This window comes from Manacus candei, unplaced genomic scaffold (genome assembly GCF_025592945.1).
Source record: "Manacus candei isolate 608988 ecotype Guabito, Panama unplaced genomic scaffold, ASM2559294v1 h1tg000003l, whole genome shotgun sequence".
Taxonomy (NCBI): Eukaryota; Metazoa; Chordata; class Aves; order Passeriformes; family Pipridae; genus Manacus; species Manacus candei.
The window spans coordinates 3,094,469-3,120,519 of record NW_026138051.1 but is presented as its reverse complement, the minus strand read 5'-3'; the positions used below and the strand labels follow the sequence as shown (position 1 = coordinate 3,120,519).

The window sequence follows — 26,051 nt, the reverse complement described above, 5'->3', positions numbered from 1 at the left end:
TTAATTTAGAACACATTTTTCTTTATTAAAAGAAAAAAAGAAAGCTTAAAATAAGCTGAGGCTGCAATGAAGTGAAGTGGATTCTGGCTCACCTTTTGAAAGTACTGAAACATCTTTGTCAGCTGCCTGAGTTCATGCAAAAAGCCCAAAGGTGGCTGCTGGTGGTTATGAATGAGAAGCTCTTCCTCTCCCAGGGGCTCACCAAATACTTTGAATACTCAGCTTAAAACAGTAGTGGGATGCTTGTGTATACCTCAAAAATTACAGCTCTGAAGTGTTACCTGTTCTGCAACTAGATACATCTGATGCCCCTGCTCATTGCAGGGGGGTTGGACTAGATGATCTTTAAGGTCCCTTCCAGTCAAAATTATTCCAGGATTCCATGTTCTGTTTCTGTTAAAGCATGAAGGTGCTCCTCCTTCTGGAGATAAAAATGCACTTCAGAAAACGAATGCAGAGTATTTGAAATCAAGTCACCTGTATTTTTGGCTTCATTGCCCAAAAGCAAACTGCCCCACTTACATCCAAATCAGACAAGAGAGAAAAATTTAAAACCAGTCCAGAATTAGGTCCTTGGCAGCAGAACTGTGAATAGAGAGTTGGATTGCTTGCAAAGAAAAAACCTTGGGGATAACAACACCAGCAAGATGTCACATTCCCACTTGGATACGCAGTGCAGATCAGGGCAGCCTGTTTGATCATGCAAACATTCCTGAATTTTGGGGAACTAAATCTCACTAAAACTGTAACACAAGGTCATGCATTTAACCCTAAGGAAAGTAAGATGGATTTCGACCCTTAAGTGTCATTTTGTTTTGTGGCTCATAGCTCACCAGGGACTTACCAGGCAACAGCAAACACTTGCACAGCATACCATACTCCTGAGGAGTTGATTCAGTAAGGTAAGACCCTTTAGAAAACTGACATAAGCATTACCAAGGTCTAAAGGCAATGAGAGTTACAAAGCCTTTCACAGGCTTTACATTTTGGGTCTTCTGCACATAAGGAACCCAACAGGACTGCAGCCATGACCTCTTCCTATGGACTGAGCCAGATCTCAAGACAGTCCTTCCATCAAAGGAAATGTAATAACAATTAACTCTCATGTTTTCATCGGGCATCTCTGGCTTTTAACAGCTCTGTTTCTGGAGGATTCCCACTGGCACTCTGCAGGTGGCCCCCAGATAACCATGATTTCCTGGAGCTGCAGGCACAGTGAGGGCAATCCTCTGTGCAGCAGATTCTTCTGTGCCAAACCTCAGCAGCATGAAGAACACTGACCTTTCACTCTGCTGTGGATTTAGAGCATCCCAGCAAGCAACCTCTAAGTAGTGAGCCCTGTCTGCTCACATCTTGGAACAGATGACATTGGAAATCCAGCCAAAAAAAGCTGATTTTCCCTGAGAGGGAAGGAGAGTACCCAGTCTTGAGTTAACCACCAAATCCTTCGGGCACCTCAGTTGTTTAGCATTTTTCTCATTCTTCTTGTAAAAATACTGCTCTCAAAATATTTGGCATGGAAGCTAGGAGCACAATTTTAATCCTTCCCTCCCTCATTAATTCATGCAATTATGTCTTGTCCGGGTTCTCAATCAACATTTTGCCCTAGTACTCAATGTCAATCATGCTATTAGTACAGCAGCTGAGAACCAGGGCCCCTCTGCAGCATTAACTCCATGCCTGAGTGAAGAAAGAGGAAAAAAGGCAGGCCCTGCTGCAACAGAGACCAGAGCCAACAGCAGGTGGGAAGACAGAGGAAGGAGATAATAAAAATAAAGACATGCATAATTCTTCTCCAATCAGAAACAGCAATCACAGCTCACCACCTGCTCTTAATGCTCTTTTTCAGTAGACCAAGTCATCAGAGCAGTTTGCAGATAAACACAATTAGTTGTTTAGTTTAGGCATCCACAGAGATTACAAGGCTGTAGAGATTACTATGCAAAGAGAGCAGAACACATAAGTGTGGACAGAGCAATCATGCAGTGGATGCTAAATGCTTCGAGGGGATTGCAGAAAGGAATTAGAATACATAAGAGATGAAAAAAAATGGAGAAAATTAATCAAAGAAGAATAGAAGGATGAATGTCAGGCAAGCTACAGGGGTTTATCTCTTCCCATCCCTGAAAAAGCCATTCAATGGAAATGATTAAATCATCTCCCTAATCAGAACAGGAAAAAACCCACTAACATACAGATATGCCTTTTATGCAGCAGGAGAAAGACCAAAAGGTCTTTTCTCATTTCCAGTTTTGATGCTATACAAATTATTCAGCACCTGAACATTTGTACCATAAGAAACACAGGCACCATACCAACAGATGAGTTGAAATCCTGTGAGGGGATCAATTTAAACTTGCCAGGTGTCCCTGCACACAAAGCTGTGACCCTCCCTCATGTATCCTCTGCTAGAGCAAACCTGCCTTCTCCTTTCAAGCCACTGAGGTTTTATTTTCATTTTTCCTGTTTAACAAGAAGGAACCATGTTGCTAAGCTAGCCTTCTTCAGAAATTACAACATAAAAAGATGCCTCCTTGAATTTAATAGGTTTTCCAGAAATATTCCTTTTACTTTCACAGGAAAACTACTGCCACATCAACCTTGATTTGTTCATTCACAAGTGTATTGCTAAGCTATTATTCATATGCTGGGAAATATTTTGCTAGATGGCAAGTCTGTCAAACAACAGTAATATTTCTTATTTGCAACAGGGGGGACACATGAAGCATAATCCCAAATAAAAACTGTTTATAGGGTTTTCTGTCCTGCTCTTGTCAATCACTACATACCAGACTGGTTAGCACTGTTGACTTGTTCTTGTTTTCCTTAGAATGTTTTCACTCTTTTAAGCCTGTTTTCATAGACAGAGTTGACGTTGATCTGAGTTCACCTCTTTATATTTTCCTTATGGTTTTGCAGAGAATTCTCAAACGTAACTGCAGGTTGATTCTGGCATTCAAACCCCTCCTCCTACCTCTCTCCTCTAGTTCACACCAGGTTTCAGAGTATAATTTTAAATTTGTTTGTCTTAGCCATAATCTAACTTCTTAATTGCATTTAACTGTGGATGCCTTTGTCTACTCCTTCTTCAAAGCTATGATTCAGGTTCAAACCTATCTGACCTTATATTTGCTACAAGATGACCTGAAGGTTTCATGCCAAACTCAAGTTGTCTTTTTCCCTCCTTTTCAAAACCTGGCACTAATGAAGAGCCAGAAGTCTTTTAGAGTTTTAATTACAGGCACAAACACAGCTTAAAAGGAGTTGCTCCAATGCCCTCACATCAGGAAGGGGGACGTTTCATCCCCTTCCTTTGCTGCATACAGGTCTGGCACACACATTGTCCCCAAGCCATGCATGTGCTGCTGAGCTTAGAGACGTGGCATTATTAAAGGGTAAGCAGCTTTTGTTTGAGCTTGTCTAGAATTAATCAAGATGTAGGCATTACTTGTATACAAACCCCCTTTCCCTGAAGCCATCTGCACACTGACATTAAGAATGGCAAATGAGCTACTGATAAACCATCTCATTTGCATCCGTGGTTACTGCAGACAAGGAACTGTTGGGTTACAGGTAAGATCCAGCACTGCTTTTCCTCTCTAGTGTCAGCTCAAGAGAAAAACACACTAACAACATCCAGTGAGGAAGTACTGGAGATCTGTGTGGGATAAAAGAAACCAGACCTGAATGCCTCAGTAATTCATACACAAACACTTTACAGAGCACAATCCAGTCATCAGTAAGTGCTTAAATTAAGTATGTGTTAGGTCAGGCCTTAAAACTAGAGGAAAAAGAGCAAATATTAATTGGTTGATTGTAATGACATATACCAACAAAAATGTGGGGTTTCCTCAGTGCAGTCCTGACTCCCGACAGCCAGCATTCCCAGGATTTTCTGCCACAGCAAACTGCTGCCACTTCTCTCTCCCATCCAGGTCTCTGGAAAGGTGATGTGCAGCAGAGTGCAATGCCTTCACATGATGGGAAATGAACCGGCTGCTGGTATTTCATTTTAGCTGGCTCCTCTAAATTCTATAAAATCCTGATTCCAGAATCACCACACACAGCTGCCTTCATTGCAGACTTCAGCTTTCCCTGTTAGGGCAGCACCAAACTGGGCTGCCACTCATCAGAAGGCAGAACCACTGTGATTGTTACCCAAAGAAGCCTTTGTCTCCCTCATAAGCATTTAAATGTGCTCTTTATACACAATACCATACACTGCTTTTCGTGATTTCTTCTATCAAGTATCCATCATGCACTTATTTCAATGTGTTTAATCCATATGGAACTATGCACAAAAAATTCAAATTGTGAGTAGTGCTATGCATTTGGTTCATGCTATCTTTTAACATTATATTTAGTCATCTCCCTGTCTGCACACCCTCCCCCATATATAATATCACTGGAGCCTTGTGGAGACTCTTAATCCGTTCATAGAGCTACAGATATTTCACTCAGTAATATCTAATATTTTAACTTATCTGCTACTCCCTGTAACCATACAGGTACAAATCTGGATTTATGGTTTTTCACACCTTTGCAGTTGTGCATTATCCCACATTACAGAGGTGAGGCAGTGGTAGGTGACACTACCTACAAGAAACAGCCACTCAATTAGTTAAAGATAGTTCTGTGCCACTTCAGGCACACACAACTTGTCTGTTATTGTGCAATCTCTTGAGTACCTAAAGCCCAGCCTTGGTCTCATCATGTTTGAAGTTACAAGAACAGTAACTCCATACCTGTCAGTGAAATCACACCACCATGTGAGGAGAGTCTGCCTTTGACCACATACACAGGAACACAACTGCGATAATTTTCTTTTAAACACATATAATAGAGATGGTTTATACTTTGAAACTAGCTACAGCTGTCACCATGCCAGATATGAGCTTCATTTCAACACTGCAGCACCCATATTTGGCACAGAAAGGAACTTCAAATTTAAAAAAACAACAACATAACAATCTCATACATGTTCAGGGTCACATTTCCAGGGCATTGCACAGTTTTGCTGCTTTACGGTCACAATAACTTGAGTTGGTCCAACCTCAGGAAAAATGTAAACATTGGGTGAAATAACCCCTTAGGAATTTATGTCTGTTTACCCAAAATAAGCTGCAGGTCGTGTGAGCCTGCATGGTTCCTTTTTCCTCAATCAGGGAATACTCCTTGAAGTTTCTCAGGAGAACTGACAGCTGCTGCTACAGAAACAGGTCATGAAGTGCTGGCAATGGGAAGCACTGGTCTAGGTTAATACCTATCATTGTCAACCTCACTCTGCAGCCTGAGTAACAGCTTTGGTGGGGATTCCCCACAAAAGTGGCCAGACTCCTAAAATGTAATTATAGACTCTGGAGATGCTGAGAGTCTGCACTGTCCCTCTAATGAACAGCCCATCACTGGCTGTCTCGGTAGCTTGGAGAACAGCTGCAGAAACAGGGGCTACCCAGGCAGAGATGCTTCTATGATACTTTCAGAAATAACACTTGATGATGCCTGGGGTGCTTCCTGTGGATGCCCTCCCAAATTTAGCAGCTCCCAAATTCAGCAGCCCAGTGACTGAGGAGTCATGTCAAAACCTCTGCAGCTGCACATGGAGGGGGCCTTTGGAGAGCACAGTGGAGAGGCAGAGGAGTGTGTGGATGCTCAGCACTGGCCATAAAATGAGCTGGAGCAGGCACACAGACAAATCCAGGAGACTTGTTCCTCAGCAGCATTCAATTCACAGCTCCCATCCCTCTGATGCACAAGACAAACCTCTCCTGCTCAATAAAACAAAGTAAGCAGTGTGGGATGGGATAAACTAGCTGTTCAGATAATTACAGTGGCATGAGAGAACATAAACAGCAAAAGCAATGGGTCAGAGGGTCTGATTCAGGGTCTGAGAAGAGTTATGATTTCATCTGTCCTGATTTTAAAAACACATAGTTACACTTGTGTTTTCTTTGGGTGGTTGGTGGCATTTTTAAGATACCTTTTAAGCCGAGGAATTTGCAATTCTGATGCTTCCTGTGGGCACTGAAAAAACTCCACAGCATGGTGAAACAGTGAGGCTCCCAGCACAAGGGAGAACACAGAGATCTCAGGGCCAGGGAGATGAAGTCCCTTGGTATCCTTATAAGAACAAGGTCATCCCAATGTCATTGATTAGCCAGATGCATTTTTGACATTTCAGACACTAAGGGAGATCAAACTCAGATACAAATCACCCAGCTTCAGAAAACTGCCAAAAAAAAAAAGCCTTGGCAAATGCCAAACTCTCTGTGCTATGTGCAAACTGGCAGACACTCCAGGTTCCTGCTATCTCTTATAATTACTTTTTTTTTAAAGAAAAGAAAGGTCTTGGCCTATTTTCTCCATTTTTTTAGACAAGAAATCTGCCAGATGCCATCCTTCTCCCAGAGAGTCTGGTGACACAGATGTGACACAAATAACCTGAACTAGATGCTTTTTTTTTTCTTATATTCTTCCCTCAAGAACCTACTCCTTGTTCACATTCCAAAGGTACAGGCTGCTCCAGAGCTTGGAGATTTGGGGCATAAGATCAGCCATGAGCTGAGATGTGCATCTCCTCCAGCAGCTGAAGGTCTCAGCGATGAATGATTCACAGCTGTCCTCACCATCGCCTACTCTCTGTCTTCAGAGAAATGAAATCTTGCCTTGGCAAAAAAGAAAAGCAACTGCATTTCTACCACCTCTTTCAATATTTTTAAATTTTTCTTTCATTCCTGTTGGAAATCAGATGTTTTAAGAATAGGATTAAAAACAAGGTTAAAAAAAGAGCATGCAAATACATTTGCACATCATGAGCAACTGCTGAAGTATTCTCATGGCTTCTTTTTTTTTGTTTATTCCCACATAGGAGACATACTAAAAAAAGGTTTTTTATATTAAAACCAGTGAAGTCTTGCAAAGGTACTTCATATTTTCCCATTAGGGGATAAAAACACAAATGAAAGTAGGAATTTTGTCAGTATCTGGAAAAATGTTGTATCTCCTTGTAAACTTTGGACACAGTAAACTGGACTTACTGAGCAGCAGGATCGAAACACAGAACACAGAACCAAGGGTGGTTAAAGCAAATCGAAGAAAACAACCCACCCAACCTATTTTAGGTTTGAACACACTGATGCTATCACTTGCTTCTGGTGCAACAGCAAGAGCAAGGGAGAAACACTTGCATCCGAATGTAGGTTTGTGCTCCAGCCTCACTGCACCACCAGCAGAGGGAAATGCAATCTATCCTTTACCAAGGTGTCGGTGTCCAAGACAAGTACAACAAGCTGTGGTGTCCAGTGGTGCCCTTACAGGTGGGCTCTGGGAGGGCAGTGCTGGGCTGTGCCCTGGCAGGGACCTTCCCACTGCTCCAGCGGGACAGGCGGAGGAACCCGCTGTGGAGCAGTTCCACGGGAGGTTTGAGGGAGCTCAGCAGGGCCTGACAGTTACTCAGAGCAAACTGCTGCAGCCTGTGTGTCAGCCTGTTTAAACAAAAACAGACAAGCAGGAAGGGAAGGCTCAGAAAAGGAAAAAGAACAAAGCAAAAAAAGCCTCAGCATACTCCACCATTTTCTAGGCTAGCAAGGAATAGTTTCCCAACAGTCCTGACTGAGACTCAGGCAGAAATAGGTTTCTTATTGAAAGTAATTCTCCCACTCCCCAAAAGACAAAAACCCCCTGTATTGTGTTAATCTGAACAACAGAACTACCAAGGATTGCTTTGTGAACCAACAATATCTTCACTCAGAAGAGGCAAAGTTACTCTTACACATCAGTGGGATTGTGTATGATCCAGTTGCTCTGCAGGTGACAGATCAGAGCTCTGCATATTGTGACTCCACATTGGCAAAGCTTCCTGACACATTTCAGCATCTTTAAGTTGAGAGCACTTATTTAGCTGCACAATTAAATCAGTAAATGGGAAGATATTCCCTAGAGTGATGGTGGGTTTTTTCCTTTTTCTAAATTGTGCTCTAAATATTGCTACTTATACAAGGACTCCCTTTAAAAAAGCAGACTCTAAAACACATAACCAAATGCTCATCCAAGAACATTTAAAGTGTCATAGGAAATGCTGTTATATTGCCATAATTAGTCATAATCATGAACTCCCACATTCATCATCTCTCTCAGTAAGTATCTACACTACCACAGCCTCAGAGTCACTAACATGTACTAGGGCTCCAGTTCTAAGCACTTTGTGAACACAAGCCACAAAGACTGTCTTTGCTCTTCGTTTACAGTTCACTCATCAGAAGCTTCCTCTCTTGCAAGCTTTATCCCCCTGGCACAGCTCCTCAACCCAGGCACTTCTGACTCTTTGACCCCAGCGTGTGGTGCCATCAGTTACTCAGTCTGATACTCACTGTCCATGTCACCCTGGGGTAAGAGGTGATTCTGCAACCTGGTGCAGGAGGTTACTCTCAAGTTCATTGGGCAAGTAGCTCTCCATTTATCACTGCAAAAGGATGCAGTAGTAACTGTGTCTGCAAGAAATACAACCACAGCTGGCACAGCCTTCCTTCACAGAACTACTTGTAGTAATTTCTGCATTTATTTCTATGGGAGATGCCTTTCAATAAGTTGCCTTTTGTTAATACAAGTGTTTAAACAAACAAAAAATTTTCTGGAGGCAAATTTTAAATGCAGGAAAATAAATATTTAAACAGCACCAAAAGCAGACTTCAAATCCAAACGTTCTGCAATTTGTATTTTTTTCCTGTTGCTGGAACTAGTAAAGCCTCAGAACCACAAATGAAACCCACCTTTAAATGGCTGGCCTCTTCTTAGGGTTTTCTGTCCACAGAAATCAGGGTTATTTTACAGAAGATACTAAATTACTCAAGCCCTAAAAAGTAATTCTGTAAAGCCATCCATGGCTGACCACTCCCTAAATAATTTCTGAAGTGCCTCATTTCTTTCTTATTTAGATTGTGTATGGTGCACATTTAAGCATTTGGCTGCATTATACAGATGAGAAGTAAAAGCAAATATGTGTTGGTAGACAGAACATATCAAGCCCAGCTGAATTTGGTGATTTGATCTGCCATTCATTTAAAGCAAAAGTAGCTCCCTCTGTTGCTTACTGTATCAGCTTCACACTACAAAGTATTTAGACTTCTTTTCTTAGCTTACACTATTTAATTACAATTATGAAAAAAAAGAGGGGGCCCATATGGCAAATGACTTCAATAAAAGCCTTAGATACTGCAGCATAGTGTGGTATGGCAAGATTTCCAGTGCTGTGTATGTAATAGCCTGGGACATAACTTCTCCTTTGAAAAAATTCTCCACTGTAACAGGAGCCAGTGAATCCGTGACACAGCTTGTTTCAGTTCTACTGAGATGTATTTCCTGTACCACCTTCTTGTCATGAGCATTTCTGCAGATCCAGACCTGTGAGTGATACCAGGGAAGCCACGGTGCAATTTGGGCACAGGAACTTTCTCATAATGAGCATTCACATCATTTCCACAGTCTGATTAACTGAACAGTGTGGCAGAAGCTCTGTGCTGCAAAGTCAGTTTAACACCGTTCAGAGCTGCCCTGCACACAGGAGAGACCTCACCCCACACACCTTCCCACCAGAGCAAGGCTACAGGGCATCAGAGAGCTTCACTCTCCAGTCTCCTCAACTGCCCTGCACCTCTGGAACCAGCCATTGAGCTTTTCCTCTTGGCTACCTATTCACAAACAGCAGGGACACTTAATACTTCAGTGTTATTACCGTAGGTGTTTGTTCAGTATTTCTGGTGACAAGATTTATAGACATGCACACATACAACAGTCCCTTCAGAAGGCTAATTTTTTTTGGTGGAGCACTCCCACAGAGCAGGGAGCTCTTCAGATCTCACCTACAGGCAGTGAGCAGCTTTCCCCTCACAAAGCTATCCTACTGCTAGTGCAGGTAGTTGTTGGCAGTCCAGCTGGTTCATTTTTCCTTCAGGCACAGTTGTATTGATATTGACCTAAAGCAAGGAAAAACAACAAAAAGACAAAAAAAAAATCTGCCAAAAAAAGCCAAAATACAAAACACCCATAAATATAATATGCTGATCACTTTTTTTTTTAATTAGATTTTTTTTCTTTCATTTGTGCTAGTATTTAGAATGACCACTTCTATTCAAATGAAACACAAATAGCAACCACCTGTTACATTCACTTGTCAGCATATCTGTATAGGGACAGGAGCATTAACTCTGTTTTCCATGGCATCCTGACAGTCCAATCACCAGATACAAGACAAGAGCCTATGAGAGCTGTAGTTGGAATATAAAGACAGTGCAGAGGTAAATTCCAACTGACCACCTTACTCACCTTGCCAGTCACTCAGGCGAACAGGAACGTTTTTAGAACATCCCCCAGAAAACAGCAGAGTCACAACAGTCACCCAAACCCACACAGATGTTTTAGGGAGAGACGAGAGATGCAGAGCAGTGCTGTCCCTTCAAATGAGCTCTCCTTCACATCCCTTCACACTGCCAAATACAGTTTTTGTGCAGTGCACTGTTCAGTAGTGTGGAGCATCAAGACAAATCTCTTACTAATGTATAGGCTTGACATTTTCAGATTTATTCAAACATATTACCCATAAAATGGCTCTAACACAATAAAGGACATAATCAGACTTGTCTGTTCCCAGGATGTTTGGCACTTCATAACTCAGATGCATTTAACTCCTCAATAACTCTTGTACATTTGGGTAATTTGCTGTGGTAATGTATAATCTTGCCTAGAGGATTCATACCTTCAGAAATTTAATAAATTCAATAGAAACCTGCATAGCCCACATTCACTAGTCATCATCTCGATTAAAAGGCCATTCCAGATTGTCAGCAGTGCATGATCTCATCATCCTTCTGCGAGGCAGTGATAATCAGCCAGTTCTTTACCCTGGGTTTCACCCTACCAGAGGGGGACCAGTGCTTCATACTCACTCCTTTAAACAAAAAAACTGCACTGTGCTGAGACATCATGGACTGTACGAGCTGAGGGATGTGCCATATGAAAAATCAGTGGGTACTGGTACCAAAAAAGGCCCAAAGTGCACCAAAGTCCCCATCAGAGTGCATCACCCACCAAAAGTCTTCCCACGCCTATCAAAATCCAGCTTGCTCCTTCTTACTTCAAGTTCCTGCCTGTTGTTAAAACAAATAAATACATAAAAAGAGAAAACCCTCAGAACCATAGAATCACAGAATGGTTTGGCTTGGAAAGGCCCTTAAAGACCATCTAGTACCAACTGCCCTGCTGTTGGGAAGGGACACCTTCCACTAGACCAGTTTGTTCAGGGCCCCATCCAACCTGGCCTTGAATACAAGGGATGGAGTATTTACAACTTCTCTGGAAAACCTGTTCCAGGGCCTCACCACCCTCACAGGAAAGATTATTTTTCCTAAAATCTAATCTAAGCCTGCCCTTTTTCAGTTTAAAGCCATTCCCCCTTGTCCTGTCACTACATGATCTGATCAGAAGTGCCTCTCCAGCTGCCTTGGAGCCCCTTCAGGCACTGGAAGAGGCTTTCAGGTCTCCCTGGAGCCTTCCTTCTTCAGGTTGAACAGCCCCAGCTCTCAGCCTGTCTTCACAGGAGAGTGGTTCCAGCCCTTGGAACATCTTCATGGGCTCCTCTGGACTCACTCCAACAGAACATCTGCTCACGGGTGTCAGGGCTGCTCTAAGCCAGGCTGCAGCTGCCCATCTCCCGTGAATCTCTTTGGCAGATTTTGACCTTAGAAGGATCACTGTGTCCCTGACAATGCTAAGCTCCTTCCGAATTTCAGACAAATCAACCTCAAAGTTTTAATCTAAAAAGAACACGATCCTGGTAAAGAGAGCCCCAAATTCACGTCTCATCAGTGCTTTAATTACACTGGGCTGACTTGTTTGTAGCTCTACCAGTAATTACACTAAGGGGAAAGCAACACTTAGGTTGGAAACACCAACAGGAATCTGCTGTGATGTCCAAATCCACCCAGAGAATGCTATTTTATTTCATCTCTCCTCTATTACACACTTCTGCAAGAAAACTCTAAAGCAGACAGCATGGGACCTGCCTCTCTGAGACTTTCCCAGCAAAGTGCTGCCCCAGGCTGTTCCCATCATCCCCGGGGACAGGATTCCTCCCGTCAGTGCCAGACTGGGCAGTGAGCTAAGTGGGACCACCAGTGGCTGGCCAAGGTGCCAGACAGAGCCCTTGCACAGCACATGCTCTTGCAGGAAGACAACAACTGCAGCAGGGGCTCGCTGCTGTGAGGAACTGAGTACTGATGTGGAGAACTCATAAAAAAAATAGTGTTATCCTTGCAGAACTATACAAATATTATAAACACCACCCTCTCATGTCAAAGCCAGTGGGAAGAGCACTTGCAAATCCAAAGACAGGGCTAAATGGATGCTGTTCCACACGTCTAACCCCTACATCACGCAACTCACACCTTTTCAAAAAATACAGGGCTAGACAAATTAGTCTATTGTAGACAGATTTATTTGTTTCATGAACCACTTGCTGATTTATTATGAAGTAGATATAAAAGATTCTTATAAAAGAATTTTCTTTAAGATGCTTTTGATAAACTTCTGAAGAGCTCTGGCAGCATTCATTGATCACTAAGACAGCTCCTTTCTTAGTATTTCCTCAAGTATTCATTTATTTTCTTACTGTGATTTCTATTTTCAAGATGTAAGCAATGATGCTTTTCAGGTCATGAGGCACACCAGTAACTCATTTACCAGTATGCTTCACTCATTCTTCTGCATCTTATGTCAGAACAGAAAGAACTGGATTTTTGTTTTCTTTAGGTATTAAAGATTATATAAGTAAACACCATCAAGGCTAACAGTAGAAATCACTGAGCATGGGGCCATCTGCTGCAATGAATTTTCAGAGCATCAGAGGAGGTAAAATGTTGCTTTGTCGTAAATTTCCAGGACTTTTCATAGAGCAAAACCTTATGTTTCTGTCCAGCAGCTCCTTACAGGAGAAGAATCCCGATCTGTCTCACCTGCCAGCCAGATGATATTTCTCAAGACAGGTTGAATACTTAGTGTCTGCTATAAGATCTTATGCAATACAGCAAAATAGTGTAAGAAATGCAGAATAAAATGGTATCAATGGGAAGGTAGCTAAGCAGAATATAATTAAGCAGACTAGAATTTAGCAAGACTACTCATATTAGCATATTACTATCCGGGTTTAAATAATAGCTTGGTTAATACCAGCAAAGAATATTACAAAAGCTGTAATAACTACCCAGTGCCAGGGTCTCAGGTTTTGATGTCTTCTAGAAGGAACAGCTCTACCTGCAGCGTGTGCTACCTCAGTGCCAGGGCCTTTGCTGCTTCCCCTGAACCAGCAGTTCAGGTGAGTCCGCAGCCAGAGCCAGCTTGGCACCAACTCCTCGAGGTTCCATCACCCTCCAGCCTTTCTCAAAGCCTCATTTTTCACTCCAGGCCTGCAGCCAGGATGTGCCAGGTCTAGCTCATTTTCCTGCTGGGTGTCACACAGTACAGTGAAACGACCGTGTCATTCAGGGAGAGGTAAAGCGCACCTGTCGCTACGACAGACAGCGAAAGATTGACCTGATATGTGCTTTAGGAAGAAATTTTTTACAGAGAGAGTGATCAGACACGGGAATGGGCTGCCCAGGGAGGTGATGGATTCTCCATCCCTGGAGGTTTTTAAGATGAGACTGGATGTGGCATCAGTGCCATGGGCTGGGAACCACAGCGGGGTTGGATCAAGGGTTGGACTTGACGATCTCAGAGGTCTTTTCCAACCCAGTTGATTCTATGATTAATACACTACCTATTAATTTCTAAAAGTGGTAGTTTAGATTCATTGCTCCTGCAGCATATTCCAATCTCAAATATAATTCATTCCACAGTTTTAAGTGCAACAGCTAAAGACATTCAAAAATGAAATCTGAAAAACTTATTTTTGATTCTATAGCAACAAGTTGTTTTCTTCATAGTAAACATCTCACAAGAAAATTACCTTTCTTTTTTCTTGAGACTTCACTGCAGAGAATTGCTTTCTGACTTGAATTTTGCATGACAAGTTTCAGACGTATTTGAATTTATAAGGCCAAACAAACAACTCCTGAAAACAGTGATTTAAAGTTTAAACACCAGCTTTATGAAATAGATGATGTGGTTAAATTACTTCCCCAGAAGTTTGTGAGACATAATACATTCAGTTTAAAATGTCTTAGGGTCTGGCATGTGAACAAATATCTGCATTTCTGGAAGGTGATACAGTTTGCTTGTCCTCACTGTCTCGAGCATGCTAAGAATTTAGTTCCTTATTACTTGAGAGTGTAATTTTTAATTTGCAGCAAATTGCAACAACTAATTAACAACAATGAATGTCTCAGCAGGTGCTTATTCAGTATCTGCCTCCAGCTTCCCATCACATCCTCTTCCCTACACACCAGTCCCCAGAAGGAGGTCCCATGGTGCCCATGAGCAACAGAGCTCTGGGCCCAGTCACTGGGTGGCAACAGCACCTGCTTAACACATAAAAATTACAATCCAGGTAACTATTTGTTATGAAAAATGTCCAACATTCATTAACACAGTAGTGCTTGATACTCTCCAGGTTTGCTGTGCAAGCTCTGGAGACACGACCTGCAATCCTGTGAGACACCTCAGGATGTTGGATACTGTGGGGCAGCACTCACATTTGTTCCCCTCAGAATTACTCTGCGTTTGCTACTTCAAGAGGTTTTTCTCTTTCAGGGGCAGTAGAGAAGTATCCTCACATGCCACATGCAAAATGCTGTGAGTTTATTTCCTACTAACAGGTTGCTGTATGAAGTATGAGATTTAAACACCTTTTCTTCTACAGGAAGCACAAAGAGCAAAGTATTGCTTGATTGGCAAAAGAGAATTTCCTGGGAAGCAGGAATTTCCCTTGAGTTTTCAGTGCTGTACCCTTTCAGGAGGAGGAAACATGAGCAAGCCCCTGAGCCAGGCAGGATACCAAAATGACAACGTTGGACACTCAGCGCCACAGAGCACAGCTCCCTTTAAATTGGGCTGGATATCAGTCACTTCTCCTCCCTCTCAAGTGAAGTGTCCTTTGTATAAAAAATGTGGGGACTGTATTATTTAGGGAATACAAGTTTGATTCTGGCATTTCTTATTAGAGGCAACTAATTAAAAAAGAAAAAAAGGATGCTACAGAACTGGGAGAAGATATCCAAAAGACCAGTTTACAAGTCCCTGAGCCCTGAGAGTCACTATTCAAGGAGTTAGCTGAGATAATGTTCGCCACTGCACATCCACATCCTGCACTACCTGCATTTCCTTGGCAGAGCTCAGGACAGTGTCTGCAGCAATCGCAGTGAGAGGATGTACACTTTGGGTTTCCACAGACTGCATTCATAAATCCTGCTCTTGGCAAACCAAGCGAGTTCGAGAATCAATGTAAAAATCTCAGCTGAGCTTAATAATCAATAAAGTGTAAATCTCAGCCTTTTGCTCGTGGAATGAGACTTGATTTTTAAAAATATTCTTGTGGGTTTAGTTATACAAGCATTGCAGCTATTGTACTTTATAAGGTTTATCCACCGGTTTTGTGGACTTACATTCAGGTTTATTTGGGTAAATAAAGCTGAAATTTAGTCAAGATCACAGGGCAGGTTCAGATGAACAATCATTCCTATCAAATGTAAATTGCAATGAGAGCACTTGACACAAGAAACTCATTGCAATTAATTACTACAATCATTGTTATTTTAAAATTAATTTTGACAAGATCCATTATTGGTAAGCACTATTAATTTGTTCTGTTCTCCTGACTGTTTTTATGGAACACTGACATTACATATGTCATAAAAAAAAATGTTCATTTTAAAGTATTATTAAAACTTAATACAATGGCAGCAAAATTATTCATACTATACAATGTGTTCATTGTTATGAAAAACTGGTAAATTACTAAATACATAACTGGTTCAGTGAGAAGGAAAGAAAATTTGTATTGCATAGGAATTGATCTACCTTACATGTAACTTCCCCAAGAAAACAGAAGTTAGGGTTACAATAAATTAAAGTTACTTATTTTTGCAGGTACATAGAAGCCAATATCATATTGGAAATTTCTATTTCATGGTAATATTTTCTCTAGAAGTTCCATAAACAGACAATAATCTTATGATGAGGCAGTAACGATGTATCTGGGGGGATATCTGGACTATTTTCATGTATCTTCCTTAGAATAAACCAAACTGGGAATTCTCCTATTTGCAGACAATGAATCAGAGCTGGATTATTTGCCTGCCCCTGGGAATACTGGCTGTGCATTCTCATTTGTACATGCACAGAGTGCAAATGAACACATTTGCACCACTCCAGCAGCAACCCCTTTGTTCTAATGGAAACCTCAGGATCAGGCACAGCTCAATCACCTCCCTAAATTAAGGAAAGGCAATTGCCTGCTGACAAAGCATTCAGAGGTGAACAATTCTACTAAATACAAGCAACACCAGGGGAATCCTTCTGACATCATTCCAGGCATGAGTATATTCAAGAACTGCTGTAGAACTTACTCCAGATACCTTTAGGAGAAGATGTTTAAAGAATAAGCAAGGGTCCTGCATCAGAAAATGTGCATTATTCCTATAAATTAACATCAAACTTAGTAGGGGTGGAATGTATTGGTTTTGTGTGGTCAGGTTTGGGGGGCAGGGGAAGGGACCATAGATGTGGCTTCTCTGAGAAGCTGCCAGAAGCTTCCCCCATGTCCAACAAAGCCAATGCCAACAGACCAAGGCCAAGCCCATCAGCAACACTGGAAGTACGTCTGGGATAATGTATTTAAGAAATGGGGAAGAAGTTACTTCTCAGGAGCAAGTGGAATGAAAAGAGAGGAGTGAGTGCAGCCCATGGAGGTCCACAGTGGAGCAGAGATCCACCTGCAGCCCATGGAGGATCCCACACCAGAGCGGGTGGATGCCCAAAGGAGGTTGTGACTCTGTGGGAAGCCCACACTGCAGCAGGTTCCTGGCAGGACCTGTGGGCCCGTGGAGGGAGGAGCCCACGCTGGAGCAGGTTTGCTGGCAGGACTTGTGACCCCACAGGGAACCCACACTGGAGCAGCCTGTTCCAAAATGACTGCAGTCTGTGGGAAGGACTCACGGCAGAAGTTCATGGAGGGCTGTCTCCTGTGGGAGAAACCCCATGCAGGAGCAGGGGAAGAGTGTGAGGAGTCCTCCCCCTGAGGATGAAGGAGCAACAGAAGCAGGATGTGATTGACAGACCACAGCCCCCATTCCCTGTCACCCTGTGCTGCTGGAGGAGAGGAGGGAGAGAAAACCAGAGTGAAGCAGAGTCCATGAAGAAGGGAGGGATGGGGGGGAAGGTGTTTTAACATTTGCTTTTATTTCTCATTACCCTCGTGTGATTTGACTGGTAATAAATCAAACTAATTTCCCCAAGATGAGTGTTTTGCCCTTGACAGTAATTGCTGAGTGATTTCCCTGTCCTTATCTTGACCCACGAGGAGCCTTTTGTTACATTTTCTCTCCCCTGGGCATCTGAGGAGGGGAGTGACAAAGCAGCTTTGGTGGACACCTGGCCCCAGCCAGGGTCAACCCTCCAGTCCCAATACTGAAAACATACTGTTATTGGATTTTTGCTGGTAAGAGGGGAGGAAACACTGAAGCTTTATGGGAGTATATTAACTGCCACACAAAAAACTACATGCCCATAACATCAGTTTCTCAGTATTTAAGTCTCTTGTAAATTACCCCTTTTATTTGCATTTAACCAGGTCTTCTGCAAGGCTGCCACATCAACACAGGATCAATCCAAAAGGTCCCTCTAAAGAATTTTCTTGCCTTCACAAAAACAAGATGCTGCATTAATAGATTTTCCCACCTTTCATTTTATTTTTAATAACCTGTGGAGAGGAGCCTAAGGTATTCTCCATGAAGCATTGAAGGTATTTATTCTACCAGATAAATTGATTCTTAGTGATCCAGCTTCAAGTGTACCACAGGAACACTCACACTACTCCAGACATGGACAGATTATCTTCCCTCTTTCTCAAAAGAGCTGCAGGGCTGCTACAGAGCTGTTATGACTGCAGTGACAAGCAAGCTGATTTTAAATGTGGATGCTACAGGCATATTTGGTTGCTACAACCTGTTCAGATGAAGCTACTGATACTATTACATCTATGCATAACTCCTATTTCAGTAAATAATCTCAAGATGCAGTGAGGAAATCCTCACATGCAGAATCACTGCATCCCACATTGCCCCTAGTGAAGTGGAGATCCCACATTCACTGGCAGCACCTGACAGGCTGCTCTTACCCAGGGTCTGAAGCTTGATTTGCACAGTCACTACCTATATATATATATATATATATATATATATGAGAAACATCAAAAGAAAACTTACCAGCAAAAGAAGGAACAATAGATATTGATGATATCTAATGAGCCATAACCTCAGAATTTTAAAGTCTGGATGGAAGTAGACAGGCCAGAAGCTTTAGGGGTAAAAATAAACTGCTCTTCCAAACAAAAAAAAATCCAAAGTATTTTCTTACAAAGAAAATAAATCAATATACAAACTCTTTCTGTGCTGACATTATCCCTCACAGACAGGTGACGGAGAAAAGAGGACAAATTGAAAGCAAACACTTATTATGTTTCCCTGAAGAAGTCCTAAGTGATTTTACAAAACTTGTGTTCAGACAAAGTAAAGATACTTTCAGCTCTAAAAGAATATCTAACCAATATATTTCAGCTGTTCTATTTTTCAGCTGAACACAAAAAGCAGAGACAAGGACAAAATCAGTTTAATTAAATATAAGACAGTTCTTGCTTCAGAGCAATCTGAAGCAAAAATAATTTGTCTAGTAAACAAGATGCACAACAACAGAACAAAATGCTAATAAGTTATAGGTCATGTCAATATATCCCTCATTAGCAATCAAAAAAAAAAAAAAAGCTTAATAGTTATTTCACCACTTCAAAGATCTCATCAGCTCCTCAGCAAACATCATTTGGCACGCACAGCCATAGACCTCACCATCACTTTAACTTGACAGAATTTCCCCAGAATGTACCGTGGATTTCTTGTAAGCAAAACGAGGCACTTTCATAGCAGTCCAGAAAAAAAAAAGGCATAAGCAACTAAAAATCAGTATTTGATAAACTGCTAACTTTATTCCCCGAGTTCTCTTTGCAGAACGAGGTGGCAAGAGATTCCTCAGCGCGCCACAGAAGGCGACGTATTTTAGACAGAGAAAAGATAAATTGTTCTAAGAATTTAATACCTCACAGAAGCATGTGGCTTACTGTTCTGTTTTCTGCCTAAAAAAAAAAAAATGGTATTTCTACGACCAAGATGTATCCAGTGCAGTGCTGGATGCAGTGTTTATGTGCATTGGATTCCTCAATGTATTACAGTGATGGAAGAGAAAGAAAGCCCTTAGGAAAGAAAGGAGGAATAAAATACAATTTTAAAATAGATAGTAGACATTCCAAGCTGGGTTTTTTTCCTTTTATTATTCTACTAATTTATGTTAAGATCAAGAAGAGGACACTTGTCACCAAGGAATTTAATAAGGTAATGATCTGAAAAATAATAAAGCAAAATGCATACAGATTGTTACTGTACTTTCTGGCTGGTTGGGATGCTGCCATTCAAGGAGCAGAAACCATTCAAAACACTGCAACCCCAGACTGTTTGGTATTTTCAGAAAAAGTACAAGGACTAACTGAACAAAATAAATCATTGTAGAAGAGCACATGAAGAATGGCACACAGCTATTTGCCCAGTTACTCCACAGACATTTAAAAAGGCAAAACATTCAACGTGATATGCTGAGCATGAAGCCTTTGAGTTACATAAATGAACTGGAATCAGCAGTCCCTCATTCCTCAGTCTTGGGTTTACCATGTTTGGAGTCTGTTGCTCCCAGTTGTTCAGTCCCAAATCTGCTGGCTGTGGGACAATGCCAGCTGTGGGAGCCACCCTGGGACAAAGCCCAAGGCAGGGCTGTGCTCCATTCCCTGACTCAGTGCTCCTGGGCTCATCTTTCTCATGCCCAGCTTGTTCTGAAGCTATGCAGACTCACTGGCTACCCAAAACTGGAAATGTAGATTTTATAGATACCTGGGTTTGCACATATGCTGTAGCTCTCCCTGTCCCGTCCTTCCACGTGCCCATGTTTGTTTCCTCATTCCCATTTTTTGTCCAAAATCCATTTGATTGCTCAAGCACTGACAAGGACACAGATTTAAACATGCACCTCCAGCCTGATAGAATCCCCTCCCACACAAATCTGATAATCAGTCACTGAAACCAACTCCCAAACCAGCACCAAATTCTCTCAGTGCTGGCATTTTCAAATACAGGGATTCCTGCCTCAAAGAGAGAACATTATAGCCCTCAATACTCCAAGAAAATGTTCAAAAAGAGAGAGTGGACCCTTCTTAGCCTCATAAGTTGATTGTTAAATGCTCATTTTACCCTGGTAGTATTAAGCCAATGGGTCTACAAGCTTTTGTAATCCTGCTGCTCCAACTGAGAGCAAAATTTATGGGAGATGAACATATTTTGCACAATAGCTTGAACAAATTTGAGCAAGCACTTAAAGTGGATATTATGAATGCATCAGTTGTACTCTGGTTCAAGGTTTATATCCTTTTCTAGCTTAACCTCAGGTAAGAGAATGAACTTCATACACAAATATGCCAGTATTTATTACACACTAATTTTTAAAAGGCTTAAATAATTTATCAAAGCTTCCTCCCTAAAGAGATGTGTAACTTCATTTTTAAACTGGTCATCACAAAGAACTCCAAACACACATTTTCACACAGACATTATCATAGCACTCATCTTGCAGGAGGATCTATAAATGTTTTTCTTCTGTAAATATGAGAAAATAAAGGGAGGATTTTGGTGCCAGAGAAATGGAAACGTTCTTAGACATCTAAACATTTCTGTAGTGAAAAGGTTAGGGTTTAAATGGAAACAGCAACAGATAAACTGCACTGATATATAGTGGATGTAATAACTCCCCTCCTTAAAAACATAACTCCAGCCAAAAATCGGTTCAAATGTAGACTAGTTAAAATCTGATTTTTAGTGGATAACCAAATACCACAGTGGATGAAACTTCACAGAGTTTAGAGCTCAACTCCTCAGTACACAGAGCCAGCCAGCACTTCCGTGCCCAGCACTGGCACACCCAGATAAATATAGTCATCAGTGGGAGAAGTCCTAGCAAGTTTTACCACTCTGTCATGAAGATGACTTCAATTAGGGGTGTTTAGCTGTATTTTTTTATTGCTCTAGCAGTCATAGAAGATTAGTTTCTATAGGTTCAAGTCCACAGCATTCCAAGAAGTTATTTTTGAGCCTTACTTGTACTAAATTAGTTTGGGGACTGAGGGATGAAGCATATTTCAAAATTCAGCATAACTTCTGTAAGGCAACTGAGTTACCATGCTATCCCCTAATTAGAGGACAGCTTTACACTATAAAGTTATCAAAAGTGATAGCACCAAAATAAAAGAACAGTTATCCCTTAAAATAGCTATGGAAATAATGTATTTCATTTGTAACAAATACAAAAAAACTCCCTCTTTTTAATAATCACAGAAAAGTTCCGTATGACCTATAACCAACACCAGACCTACCACCTGGGATAAATAAACTGAGGCAAAACAGTAAACAGTGATGCACACAAATGGAATATCCACCGTACAGAAGGGACAAGAAGTAATTTCTCTATCTTTTAAAAACATCTGACACACAATCCATCCAGACAGGTACATTTGTCCTAGTTTGGAGTGCCATGTGAGAGGGTGAGTATGAAGGCACTGTGATACATGCAAAAGACACTCACAGGGTCACCTGTCTTCTTATACTTGTCTTTTATATGAGAATTCCACCTTCCAATCAAGCCATTCTGTTTGCTGAGAAAAAGATGACAAGGTCTGCATTTGCAGCCTGCAAAGGAAGTCAAGGACCACAACTGGGAAGGAAGATGTATAAAGCAGCCGGATCAGTAAAAAATGGTAATATGGACCTCAAAAATGGGAGATTAGCTTGTATTGTTCTCGGGGAATTTCTGTGCCGGGCAGATGGGATCCACACAGCCCGAAAAGTCTCAAAACAAGCAGGGAAGGCCCCAGCATCAAATGTTTGCACACCAACAGGATTCCACTGACAGCTACAAATATTTACTCTGAGCTTCCTCCTTTGAAGCACACGAAGCTCTAGTGCGTTGTGGAGCAGCTGTCTCTCTCTCTCACACAGAGAGCATGGAAGAATTTCGCTTCAAATCAAACGAAGGATTACAGGATTTGGCTTTTCCTCTTTTTTAAAGTTGCTTTTATTGCAGCATAAAAAAAAAAATCTTATAGGTTGTTCTGTGAGTGATGATAGATGTACATATGTGTACCAGACTTATTACTACTGGGATTCAGTGTTCTGTGGCAGATTGGATTTCCTCATATAAAAGAAATTAATCAAAATGGAATGGATAATATGCAGGAAGAAGGATTGTATCTGAATTCCCATACTGATACCTGGTGATTTTTATGCTATTTACAACAAACCTTGGAGATGCAAAACTTGTGCGCAGTCTTTTATGTTGAAAATGCCCTGGTTTCCACATGTAATCAAGCAGATTGAAGAACTGATTGCTTTGAAACCAGCAAGTTATGATTTTATTAAAAATATTTAAGGAGGACTTCAAATATATCTCTACAGACATTTCATCCACCTCCGCCATGAATGAAAAATATGATTATGCATTCCTGCCTGTATAATTCAGCATCATCTGCTCGCTTTGCTTCTTCCCACTGACAGCCACAAAACACAGATATCCGAGTAACAGCGTGGCTGTGTAAGGGACAAACCTTCATTTGAACCTCTCAGTCGTACACTTAAATATCACCAGCTCCCAGTCAAGCCCAGGAGGATTCAAGATGCTTTTCAAACCTACTCTCCAGGAATTAATTTCCATGTACCTCCTTCTCTAATGCCATGCTAGCAGCAGCCTTTTCAATGATCCTCCACCACCTTCCCACTCCATCCTACTCTGCTCACACACTGAAGGGCAAGACAAGCCATCTCAGTAACAGTCTCCAAAACTTAACTTCACTGGCTTTCACCATGCTCTGTCAATATGTTCAGGGTCACAGCTTTTAAAATTATAACCCCTACACTGAGAGTGGGATCCTTGGTGGGTTTTGGTGGTCCAGGGCCATACCTACGTTCCCAGTCAGAGCCATACATCAGCCCACAGCACCGAGTCTGCAGAGCCTACACCAGCACATTTACTGGGAAGAAGGGGGTATGTTCAGCCACCTTTCTCACCTCCCAGCCTGCTCAATCCGCATGACAAATATTAATGAAGCACTTATTTCTCCAAAAGGAGGGGCTTGCTGCCAAGAAAGTGAGAATATAAAACAGAAACCCAGAATACTGCTAATACGGAAAACAATGGCGGTATTGAAAAAACCCAAACATATATGCAAATAAATCTGGCTTCTGAACAGGACCTGAGAGACAAGCAAGCAGGACAGGCATCTGCAAAGGAAGGATAAACGTCAGCCTCAGGACAAGCACGGGAGAGCCTCCAAACAGCTTCCTGGCAGGTCCTGCCTCTCCTGGGAGGAACATTATCCAGAAGCAGCTGAATCCAGTGAGCCTGGGAGGGAAGCAAAGCAGAAAATTGTGCAGGCCCCTGAGATATTTTTTTTCAACAAGAAATTGGGCCTGGACCCCTCAATTTAGTGACTTCTGCAACAGAAGCTGAAGATGTTGCATCCTAAATGGGTGGCTTTTGGCAACATGGTTAAAAAGGAAATGATCTTTCAGATGAAGGACCATTAACTCCTGAACATTTTTGATCTGCTGTAGAGATGTATCCCAAGGATATGAAAACAAATACAAAAGCAGTTGGACTCAGAAACCTATACCTGCCTGTAATTTACTGTGTGTCAGGACTATCAGCTGCATTTTATATTTTTTATGTTAATGTTAATGCAGAGTGGGAGCACACCCCCAGAACATTCATACATACTTAGTTGCCACTGCCCTTCACACTTATTCTCACCTACCCCTGAACAAGACAAATGAAAATTTTCATGAGCCTTGAAAGACATCTACTAAGTATAAGCATATCATGTGTTGGTCAACAATATCATAACACAGTGACAGCCTTATTCCTCACAAAGAGCATATGGCAACAGCTCCACACTTCTGCTGCATTGATGGGGCAAAAACATCTACAAGGGTTCCAGCTCAGAGTCACGAATCAGGCCATAAATGTACTGCTTTGATACCTGGTTGTACAATTTGCTGTGCACAATTCTCCCAGCTCCAGTGATATGTATTTCATAAAGAGTAGACTACAGTTTTAATAAAAACTCAACACCAAGATTACCTTGAGCAGAAGAGTCACCCATTTTTAGAGTTGCTAGCTTAAAATTAACACCTTCCCAGAGAAATAAGCTGATTCCAAGGCAAGCAGCAAACACAAAGTCAGCAGCGAATTCAAAACCCAGTTTTGTCACATTTTCCATGCAGAAATAGCTATTTTGTCAATGTCATGAGAATCTGACATTGATGAGTGAGATTTTGACAGGAGACATTTCATGCAATTTCTGCCTTTAAAAAGTACTTTTTTTTCCCTAGTTATAAATAGACTGAAAACCTCAGAAATTATTTCCGTTATCCTGCGTCCCTGCCAAGTTTTTGCAAATGCCTCAGCCCTGCTGAGTGCAGCAGAGTCAGGAGGCCACTGCCCAGCTCTTGGGGTGGCCACTGCACCCCCTGTGCCCCAGCCCTGCCAGCAGGGAACAGCCAGAAACTCAGCTGCTCACAAGGAGGGGGGTGTTATGTTATTAAAGGAAGAAACAAAAAAACAAGCAGCAGTATCACACATCGATTGTACAGCAATTAAGTTCCACAACAGCAGTGATTTGTTCAAATCAATATAAGGAATCATTTGAGAGATTATCAGTTAAAGAACATCTCAATGAGAATAAACCAGAATACCAGTAAAACAGTAGCAATTTGGGAAATGACATTTTTCTTCGCTTTGCAAGGACTCCAGATTAAGGCCCAGAATGTACTGTCTGGGACAGCCCTCTTCAGATGTATTTTATTTCTATTTATAGGAAATGGCCATTTGAACATTGGCTCTCATATTCTTCCAAAAAATTAGAAACACACAAGCCAAAAGTATCACACACAGTATGGTGATAATAATGCCACACACACTATATTAGTCACCAGAAAAACTTTTCTTTCTAAGAAAAAGGCTTTCAAAACAGTGGCACCTTTAATTATTAACATTCATAATCAAGAAGCTTTTTCTTCCTCAATTGCAAAATACACTGCCTGAAGTCAGAGTACACTCAGCACAGCAAATTTGAGCTTGAAGTGATGACTCCAATTGCTGCATTATGTACTTCCAGGAACAAGGCAAACTGTATTAGTGACTTACGGTAGGAAGATGTTCTCATTTTTTGGCAGTAGAAATACACTTCTTGTTACAGTTCCTTGGACAAAACAGCAGCTGCACAAAGTTTGCAGGCTAAGAAATGCCTCATACTTTGGTAAAAACAGAACATGAAGGACAAATGAAAGCTGTGGATTCTAAGAAGAGAGCATACAATGGAAGAATGTTGCACAAACAATTACACTGCTCTCTCCTGCAGCAAAGACTTCAGACAGATGCTTTGGCTATAAAATGTGCACAAAAACTTCAGCAAAATGAAAATATACATGTGTTAGCACTAAACTAAATAAATGTTTGCACGGTGTCTGCAATACAGATAACCCTAGGGATGAAGCACCATACAGCCCTACAGAGGCACCTCAAATCAAAGGGATTTCTGTTTGAAGTGGAGCTGAAATTTGCTAGGAATCACATATTATCAATTCCAGGCACACAAACCTTACCTTCCCAGAAGGCTGTGACAGCTTTGTAAAGTAGAAAAAGTATAATTTTTGTGAAGGAAAAAAGCCTCAAAAAATATGTATTTTAGATGCTTCAAATCTTAA

General features: G+C 41.5%; 1 protein-coding gene across 7 annotated transcripts in view; it reads right to left on the bottom strand.

Moving 5' to 3' along the window:
* The window catches only part of HTR2C (5-hydroxytryptamine receptor 2C), a 210,438-nt gene that overhangs the window by 160,024 nt on the left and 24,363 nt on the right, over positions 1-26,051 (bottom strand). The window contains exon 1 of one of the 7 annotated variants that reach the window (XM_051792379.1): positions 9,862-9,930. The exons of the other annotated variants lie outside the window; for them this stretch is intronic. The gene's annotated coding sequence lies outside the window, so the exon portion shown is untranslated. Of the gene's footprint in view, positions 1-9,861; positions 9,931-26,051 lie in introns of those variants that run through there. 7 annotated transcript variants of the gene reach the window in all.